The sequence below is a fragment of the Castor canadensis genome, chromosome 12, assembly GCF_047511655.1.
Source record: "Castor canadensis chromosome 12, mCasCan1.hap1v2, whole genome shotgun sequence".
In the NCBI taxonomy this organism is placed as follows: Eukaryota; Metazoa; Chordata; class Mammalia; order Rodentia; family Castoridae; genus Castor; species Castor canadensis.
This window is the reverse complement of record NC_133397.1, coordinates 62,275,700-62,286,330: the sequence shown is the minus strand read 5'-3', so window position 1 is coordinate 62,286,330 and position 10,631 is coordinate 62,275,700.

The following is a 10,631-nucleotide window of genomic DNA, read 5'->3' as shown; positions in this document are numbered from 1 at the left end:
CTTCTGCATGTACTCCCACCATTATGATGACATATACCATAAGGCTTTCAACAGAGGCTTAACAGATGGGATCACACAATCTTGGACCTTTATCCTCCAAAACTGTGAATTAAATAAGCCTCTTTCCTTTATGAAGTATCTAGCTTCAGGTATTTTGTGTAGCAATAGAAAGTGGATTAATTCAGAGGAGAAAATAAGGGGAGGAAGGCAGTCCAGCCAATGTGTACACTTTGAGGAAGTTGGCTGTGAATGGAAGAAGGGTGTTGGGCTGCAGCTGGAGTTGCTTAGTTTTAAAATGTCAGGCACTTGAGCTTCATAAATGCTGATGGGAGGGAGTAAATATAGAGTCAGAGATTGAATAATGAGGACAGGGATATTAACTGCAAAAGCAACACCCTGAGACAGCAGAAAGAGATGACTGTGAGACTCTCTGGGAGGACAGCACTCCAAGGGGAGATGAAGGCTTACAGCAGACAGCATATTCATGTCAGCCAGAGGGGAGGGACTGAGGTCTCCATAGGCCAGGCCTAAGGAGCCTTGTCCATGGGGGCAGGAGATCCAGGGGCTTCTATTCCACCACTTCCTCCTCAGTGGAAGGTGGGAGACAAGGCCATCTGCTCTGAGGACTGAGGAGTGAAGCATAAATATTTTTGGCTTGACCACACCCCATTGGTACATTGAATTCCTATTAAGAGCTCATCAGAGCTGCTGTTTGGGACCAGAATGCTGCTAGTAACCTCGAGAAGGCCCTGAAAGTGTTAATTCCCATCTGGAATTTTAGGCCAGGAGGACTTTCTCTTTAGGAAAAGATCATTTCTTAAGCTTTTCTGAGCCTCCTTCCCACCCTTCCTATGGGAGTAGCTGAAAGGCCTCCTGCCTGCCCTTCTCTGCCTGCCTCAATCCCTAAGGAGGGCAGTATTTTCACAGGTGGGCCTTGCTTTAAGAAGCCCCTTTATAAGAAGACTCTGGCTTTTTAAACTGGGGCCAATAAAAGAATTTGCCAAGAGGGTCTTTGAAGTAATGACCTCCCTAGTTAGTTCCTTGAAACATATTTTTACATCTTGGAGGAGAAGTTATGATTGGGGGGCTAAGAACTGTGGGAGGCAAGAGACCCTGAGGTGGCAGAGTCCTGGCTTCCGTCCAGAGGCAGCAGTTTGTGGAGGAGTTTGGGGTCTGGGAAAATCAGATTCATTGAATTCTGTGTCTGAGTCCAGTTCTTGGGCAAAGCAAGGCCTGTCTAGATCACGAATATTTATTCTCCGTGAACCCAGGCCCAGCTGCCTCAGTGTGAGATCAAGGCCAGCTGAAGTCATGCAGAGTAGCCCATTCCCCTGTGGTCTGGTGAGAATGCACAGTGTGGGCAGAGGATAGGGTGGGAGATGGGCCTAGAAGGTGGTCAGCCCATGTGGTCCTAAGGCTCTTCTTCATGATAAAAAAAAAAATCTCTTTGAAAAATCTACCCTACCCTAAAGTTCATTTGGAAACACAAGAGACCACAAATAGCCAAAGCAATACTCAGCAAAAAGAGCAATGCTGGAGGTATCACAATACCTGACTTCAAACTATATTACAAAGCAATAGCAATAAAAACAGCATGGTACTGACACAAAAACAGACATGAAGACCAGTGGAACAGAATAGAGGACCTGGATGTAAATCCACACAACTATACCCACCTTATTTTTGACAAAGGGACCAAAAATATACAATGGAGAAAAGACAGCCTCTTCAACAAATGCTGCTGGGAAAAGTGGTTATCCATCTGCAAGATCCATGTCTATTACCCTGTACTAGTATCAACTCAAAATGGATCAAGGACCTAAATATCAGACCCAAAACTCTGAAGTTAGTACAGGAAGGAACAGGAAACACTCTGGAAGTAATAGGTATAGGCAAGGACTTCCTAACTAGAACCCCAGCATCCCAGCAACTAAGAGAAAGAATGGACAAATGGGATTTCACAAACTTAAAAAGCTTCTGCACAACAAAAGAAATGGTCTCTAAACTAAAGAGACCACCCACAGAGTGGGAGAAAATATTTGCTAGCTGTACACCAGACAAAGGACTGATAACTAGAATATACAGGGAACTTAAGAAACTAAACTCTCCTAAAATCAATGAACCAATTAAGAAATGGGCAACTGAACTAAATAGAACTTTCTCAAAAGAAGAAATTCAAATGGCCAAAAACCACATGAAAAAATGCTCACCATCCCTAGCAATAAAGGAAATGCAAATTAAAAACCACGCTAAGATTCCACCTCACCCCTGTTAGAATAGCCATCATCAAAAACACCACCAACAACATGTGTTGGCAAGGATGTGGGAAAAAGGAACCCTCTCACACTGCTGGTGGGAATGCAAGCTAGTGCAACCACTCTGGAAAAAAATTTGGAGTCTTCTTAAAAATCTAAACATAGATCTGCCATATGATTCAGCAATCCCACTCCTGGGGATATACCCAAAGGAATTCGACACAGGTTACTCCAGAGAACCTGCACACCCATGTTTATTGCAGCGCTATTCACAATAGCCAAGTTATGGAAACAGCCAAGATGCCCCTCTACTGACGAATGGATTAAGAAAATGTGGTATTTATACACAATGGAATTTTATGCAGCCATAAAGAAGAACGAAATGTTATCATTCGCTGGTAAATGGATGGAATTGGAGAACATCATTCTGAGTGAGATTAGCCTGGCCCAAAAGACCAAAAATTGTATGTTCTCCCTCATATGCAGACATTAGATCTAGGGCAAATACAGCAATGTTGTATGTAAGGACTTGGGTTACATGACAAGGTGAGAACACATATGGGAGGTACGGGTTAGATAGAAAACCCAAAACATGAAAGCGTTTGATGTCCCCACTCCAGAGGAATTAATACAGAAACCTTAAAGTGACAGAGGTCAACACGAAAAGGGGATCAGGAACCAGTGTAAAAATCAGTTAGAGATGAGTCAACTTGGGTTATAACACAACTGTACATAAAAGCAATGCTTTCAAGGAAAACATGTAAATGCTTTACAAGGAATCTCTCTGTATAGCTGTCCTTATCTCAAATAGCAAAAATGCTATGTCTTTCTTATTATTGCTTATTTCTACTCTTTAACAGAACTGGAGAAAAAGCATAGAACAGGTCCTGCCTGGAAGGGAGCGGGGAGGGGAGGAGAGGTTCGGGGTGGGGGCAGGATGGAGAAATGACCCAAACAATGTATGCACATGTGAATAAATGAATAATAAAAAAATTATTAGCATAAATTAATTATAAAAAAATCTCTTTTTTCCTATTATCCCCATATCTTTATGGAACACCAGACTCATTGTAGAGGATTAAACAGTGAATGAAATGGACCTGGTCTCTGCCGTCACAGGGCTTACACTCTGATAGGGGAGACAGACATGAAACAAATAAGCATGGCAATGTGAAACTGTGGAAGAGGCACGGAGAGAAAGGACAGTGAGCCACAACAGTGTTTATCAGGGACTCAGATCAATGGGGTTGCAGTGATTGATGCAACCCTGGGGAAGTCACCAGTGAGCTGGGACCTAAGGGAAGAGTGGTTATTATCAAAGGAATGTAGGGCTCTAGGCTGGGGGAACTCTTAACAGGTTAGGCTCTGGTTAAATATTTTCTCCTGAGGGTAGACCTTGTTAAGAAGAACAGAATGTAGTGGTGTATTTCAAAATAATTCATTTTCTTCTCCCACTGCTGGAAGTATGAGGAGACTTTTGGGTTTTGTTATTTGTTTCATGGTTTCTCAATATTCACAAAGAGAACTTGATTGAGCTCCTAGAGGCAAAATTCACAACTCTAAATAACACAACAAAGGAGAAATCGCAAAAGAAATTTTAAAATATTTTGAATGCAATGAAAATGAAAACACAACTTACCACAACTGGTAGGATGTAGCACAAGCAATGCTTAGAAGGAAAAATACATTGATGCAATATTAGAAAACAAGATAGATCTATAGTCAATCATCTAAGCTTCTACCTTAGGATTTAGCAAATTAAATCCAAACAAGCAGCAGAAAAAAAAAATACAGCAGAAATCAGTGAAATTGAAAACAAGAAAAAAATCAATGAAACCATCAACTAGTTCTTTAAATGATCAGTAAAAACTGATAAGCATCTATCCAGGCTAAGACAAAAAGAGAAGAACAAAAATTACTATTATTCGAAATGAAAAGGGAGACATCACTACAGATTCTATGGATATAAAAAGGAATTATCATGAATGATCTATGTCCACAACATAGATGAATCAGATCAATTTCTTGAAAGACGGTGTGTCAGACTCATACAAGAAGAAATAGACTATATTAAAAGTCCTATATCTATCAAAGAAATGGAATATATGACTGTAACTTTTCTAAATAGAAAACACCAGATGAATTCACCAGTGAATTTTACCAATTCTCTACAATCTCTTTCAGAAAATTGAGTTAGAAAAATACTTTCTAACTCATTCCATGTTGCCAGTATTAGCCTAATACCAAAACAAGTCAAAGACTTTATAAGAAAATTACAGACCAATATCTCTCATGAACACAGACACAAAATTCTTCAATAAAATGTTGGCAAAGAATCCAATAGTTTATAAAATTAATTATACACCAGAACCGGGTGAGATTTATTCCATGTATGTAAGGCTGATTCAACATTTGGAAAGCAATTAGGATGATCCACTATGTCCTAGGATCATATCAATATATGCAGAAAAATCATTTGATAAAATTCAATACCACTTCATAATAAAAATTCTCATTTTAGTAAGCTAAAATAGAGAGTTTCCTCAGTTTGATAAATGAGATCCCAAAAATTTATAGCTAAAATCATACTTAATGTTTAGAAACTTGAAGTTTTCTCACTAAGATAAGGAATGAGGCAAGGATATCTCCTCTGATAACCTCTTTCCAATATCATGATGGAAATTATAGCTGATGCCATAGGACAAGGAAAGGAAATAAATGGCACACAGCTTAGGGAGAAATAAAACTATCTGTGTTCAAAAATGACATAATTGTCTACACATAAAAGCCAAAAACCAAAAAGAAAGAAATCATAGAAATCTCCTGAAATTAATGAACAATCATAACAAGTTTGCAGGGTACAAGGTTGTTATGTAAAAGTTAATTGCTTTCTTACATATGCAGCACTGAACAAGTGATGTTTGAAAGTAAAAACACAATTCCATTTACATCACCACAAAAATGAAATAGGTATAAGTCTAACAAAATACGAATAAAATCTCTATAAGGAAAACTACAAAATTCTGAAGAAAGAAATTAAAGAAGAAATAAATAGATGGAGAGATATTCCATGTTCACAGGGAAATTAAACAACGAGATACCACCACACACCTTTAGAATGGCCCAAATCCACAACACTGACAACACCAAGTGCTGGCGAGGACGTGGAGCTACATCACTGGTGGGAATGCAAAAATAGCACAGTCACTTGGAAGACAGTTATGCGGGTTTACATAGATAAACATATTCTTACTATGCACTCTAGCAATTACACTCTTTGGTATTTACTCAAATGAGTTAAAGACACACCAACACAAAGCCTGCACATGGTTGTTTTGTCAGTACTGGGGTTCGAACTCAGGGCTTTAACTTTTCGAGGCAGGCACTGTACTCAAACCTCCAGCCCATTTTGCTCTGGTTATCTGGAAATATGATTTTGCTGTTTGCCCTGGCCAACCTGGACCATGATCCTCTTAGTTTACACTCCCACTGTCACTGGGATTACAGGTGCATGCCACCATGCCCAGCTTTTTTTCCACTGACATGGGGTCTCACACACTTTTTTGCCTGGGCTGGTTTAGAATTTCCGTCGTCCTGATCTCAGCTTCCCTTGTGACTTGGAATGACAGGAGTGTGCCACTTGCCCAGCTATTAGTTGAGATGAGGTCTTACAAACTCCCTGCCTGGGCTGGCCTTGAGCCATGAGTTTCTGGATCTCAACCTGCCAAGTAGGCTAGAACTAAAAGTGAAAGGATAAATAAACTCTGACATATCTAAGCAATGGAATATTACAAAAGAAATGAGCTATCAAACCCCAAAAAGTTTAAACACTGTATGATTCCAACTGTATGACATTCTGGAAAAGGCAAGACTATGGAGACAGTAAAAAGATCAGTGGTTGGCCAGGCTGGGAACAAAAAGAAAGTTGAATAAGTAGAGCACAGAGGATTTTTAGGGTGGTGAAAATACTGTTTATGATACTATAATGGTGAATCCATGTCTTTACATGTTTCCAAATCCACAGGACGTACACCAAGAATAAGCCCCACTGTAAACCATGAAAACTTGGATCTTGGGTTCATCGATTGTTAACAAATATACCACACTGATGGGGATATTGATAATGAAGGAGGCTACAAATGTGTAGAATTAGTGGCTACATGAGAAATTTCTGTACCTTCCTGTCAGTTTTGTGTGACCCTAAAACTTTTTTAACAATAAATTTAAAAAATGAGGATCAAAAGTGAAACATAGTCTCTGCCATTCATGTATTGCTTTAAAGTTCACAAAGCAGTTTCCTAGACTTAAGCTACTTTTTGAAGTTTGTATTATCTTCGCACAGGAGAAATGAGGAAATTGAGGTTCAGAGAGGTTAAGTGACTACCTAAAGTCACACAGCCAATAAGTCAGGTGGTTCCAGCCTTCAGTTCTCCTGTCTGCATCTTCACAATGATAGGAGGATACAGGTAAAATGATAGGACAAGAGAAGCATCAGGGGGAGATTAATAGGACACAAGGCACCACTAGGGTATCTGTTTGGCAGTGGGTTTTGGGGATTTTTTTGCAAGGGAGCAGTAAGAAATCAGATTCAGCTAGTAGGAGGTTTTGAATGCAGGTTAAGGAGGAGATCCGCTGAAGGCTTTTGGGCAGAAGTGTAACCCAGCCAGACATTGGGAATCTTGTTTGGTGCTGGAATGTCAGATGGATTGGAGGGAGTGGAAAGATAGGAGGCAGGACCAGGAGTCCTTGCAGGGCTGTGGTCTAGTACAAGAGTAGAGGCTTAGACATTGCTGAAAGAAGCCCCAGCAAGTCTTGTCAAGTGTTTGTGTGTGTGTGTGTGTGTGTGTGTGTGTGTGTGTGTGTCTAAGGCTGTGGCATGTGTTTGGATGGCACCAGGCTGTGGGGGAGGGTGACATGTGGCCCACTTTGATCAGGCTAAGGTTGAGGTGTTAAGAGACCACTCAGCTGGGGATGCACATGGAATATTGGCAAGTAGAGCCCGGAATTCAGAAGGAAGTAGCTCTGGGGCGAGTTAGCCTCTGTTGTAAATTCATCACCAATTAATTGATCATTCCATAAGCAAAATGCTGCCTGTAAATTCCCATAGCTCCCAGCCAACCTCTGCAACCCTGGTTCCTGAATTCCAGCCTGTCATTTCTAAGATTAACCCTACCCTTGACTACCAGTAATGACAGCATTAGTTCATCCTTCGTCCTCTATAGTTCTGCTCCCTACTGTTGGCCAGCTGTGGGTGGGAAGATATAGAGAAACTTGCCTCTCAATTCCCATCTGAACTATCTCCTTCCTTGTAACCCCTAAGGTCCCCTGGTAACCCACAGGGAAAGTGCAGAGCCCAGTGCTGCCCTGTTCTCACCAACACTTTTGTCCACATGCTTTGTCTTTCCAGGTGCTCTGCCTGAAAGGTTTGCCCTTCTCCTGGGCCTATCTCAACTTTCTCAGGTGCACAGCCAAAAATTCTTGTAGGTTGACAACCCCAAGCCTATGTAAACCCTGCCCATTTCCTCTTCTCCATTTTTTTTGGCAGTACTGGAATTTGAACTCAGGACTTCACACTTGCAAGGCAGATGCCCTACAACTTGAGCCCTAGGTCTAGCCCTTTTTGCTCTGGTTACTTTTGAAATAGGGTTTTGCTTTTTGCCCAGGCCAGTGTGGACCCTGATCCTCCTATTTATACTTCTTACAGTAGCTGGGATGACAAGCAGCCATGGGTGAATTTTGAACCATGATCTTCTCAATCTCTGCCTTTTTTTTCTGGTATGAGGATTTGAACTCAGGGCCTCATGCTTGCTTGGCAGGTGCTCAATCACTTGAGCCACTGTGCCAGCCCAGTCTCTGCCTCCTGAGTAGCTAGGATTACAGGCTTGAGTTACTGGTGCCCAGCCAAAGACTCTTGATACTGCTTCAGCCAGCTGCCCCTGCATGGCCAGCAAGGTGCTTCTTCCACATAATGTGGATTATTGGGATTGCATTTTTTAGAACGGTCTGCTTATGCCTGCATTTGTTGTTCCCTGTTTAGTTCATGCAGTTAGGCTCTGCAGAAGCAATGACTCTATGCTGAAACCTAAGGGGCTTCATGCAGTACATATTGACTTGCCCATGTTACATGTCACTGAGGGTTGGTGGAGGACCTGCTCCTTAGGCTTGCTCAAAGACGAGGTTCATGGTAACCTGACATCTTGCAGCTTTAGAGGTGCTTTCCAGTAGAACTTTCTGGAATGGTAGAGGTATTCTGTGTCTGTGCTGTGCACTAGAGGAGCTGCTAGGCACATGTGACTTTTGAGAAATGGAAATGTAGCTGGTGTGACTAACGAATGGAATTTTAAATTTCATTTCATTTTAATTAGCTTAAATTGCTGCATGTGGCTGGTTGCTACTACATTGGACAGTGCAGATCTGTAATATGAGGTCTCCTTGCTCAACCCCTAGGTATTGGGAGAAGAGAGTGTGTGAAGGATTCTTGTCTGCTATACTTTGCTCAGCCAAGAATAAATCGTTGGTCAGAACTGGTCACCAGGCTGCACCTCAGTGCAAGGGGATTAGAAAGTGACGAGAAACTCACATATACTCAGACCAAGCCAAGCTTTGCCACAGGATTCTTTTAAGTGCAGCCAAACCCTCATGAGGCCAAGATGAGATGCACAAGATGTTGGGCTGTGGGGGCAGAAGGACATGTCCAGCTGGAGCAGAGGACAGGGCGGGGGGGGAGCTGAGACTCTAGAGCAGAGGGATCAGAGATGCTAATCTCTAATGATTAGTGAGATTGATTAGAGCTTTGGATTCTGACAGGCCCAGAGAGGGTAAGAAGCCTAGTTAGCACGGACCTACAGTCCTGAGGTCCTGGCTTAGAGAAGTGAGAAGACAAAACGCAGCACCTGCCCCTGAAGAGAAAACAACCCTGGCTGGAGATATCTAGTCTTTCATCCTGGGTCCCTGGGAAAGGAAGAGCTAAGAGCTGCCAGATGCCTGTTCTTGGAGCTCATGGAAGGGAAGGTCCCCACAAGGCTTTCAGTTTTCAAATGACTTTGGCTTTTAGCCCCCTGAGGTGAGTCACCAGTTGTTGAGGAATAAACGGCAGGGCAAGAACCCAACATGAAGTCATCTGGGCCATACTTCCTGCCTGACCCTGACCCTGGGGCCAAGTTGAGGGAGTTTCCCAAGGCCAGTGAGGAAGAGGGGTGTGTGTCATGTGAGATCTGCTGCTGAGGTCCAGTTATCCCAAGTTGGCGGGAGGTGGTGGGGGCTGCTGTTGGGGTCAGAGTCCAAGAGCTGTGGGGTTGACCCAGTGGCAACTCAACAAGGCAAGGAAACTGAGACCACTAAGGGAGTTACTGGCCCTTTCTACTCCCAACACAAAGCACCCCCAAGGCAGCAGTGCTCCGATTATCTTCCTTGCTATCTCCAGGTTGGTGCCTGCTTGTACTGTTTTATTTTGCCAAGAGACACAAGAGGCTGTGTCCTCTCCTGATTCAAATCCTTGCTGCTGCTGGAACACATTTCTTTTCCTCTCATGCCCCCAGGACAGAGGACAAATCTCCAGCTGGCAGAGAAAGACTATGTGAGCAAAGGAAAAGTTTGATGTGAGCCTGGAATCTGAGGAGGGAACCTTCTGCTTGCCCCAGATCAGATCAACACAAATCTATATTTTCAAAAAATACAGAAAATTCTTAACTTTACAAACTCTTCTTTGGAAGAGTTTTAGAAAGACTTTATTGGAGGATTCTATGAAGGTGAGGAGATCCCTAGTATTTCTTATGGAATTTGATTCACAAAACTTCTACTTTCATTAGCAAAATGTTAATAACATCTTCCACCTTACAAGGCACCAAAGGCTTTTAAAACATGGCGTTCAATCAAAATTTGGCCTGTCTGTGGGTTCCTCAAGCTTCAGGAAACCCCAGAATAGTCAGACTATGCCAGACCCCCATCTGCTCATGCTAGGAGAATGTAAGCTCCTTTTCATTAAAGGGAAAATGACACTAAAGCAAAAGAAAAAAAAAATGGGGCCAAGACCTGGGAAACTGTTAGCTTTCTCTACTTACTTCTCAGGGAAGGATGTGTGTGGGACCTGGTCAGATGTGGAGTTTTTCAATCCTGAATCGCCCCATCCTATTGCTAGAGTGTCCTGCAATCCTGGGGCTACATAGTGAAGGGATTTACTCCTTGGTGGCAAGGCCAGGGTACATTCCAGAAGCAAACTCTCTTCCCCTCTTTCCATGCTCAGGGATGGACCCCTTACCACTGCCCAAATTGAACTGCCCTCCACTGATATCTATGGAAGATGGGATTTCAAAGTATCTCTGATGCATGAGCCTACTGTGGTAGGCTCTAGAGGTAGAGTCTAACTTCATTCCCCTT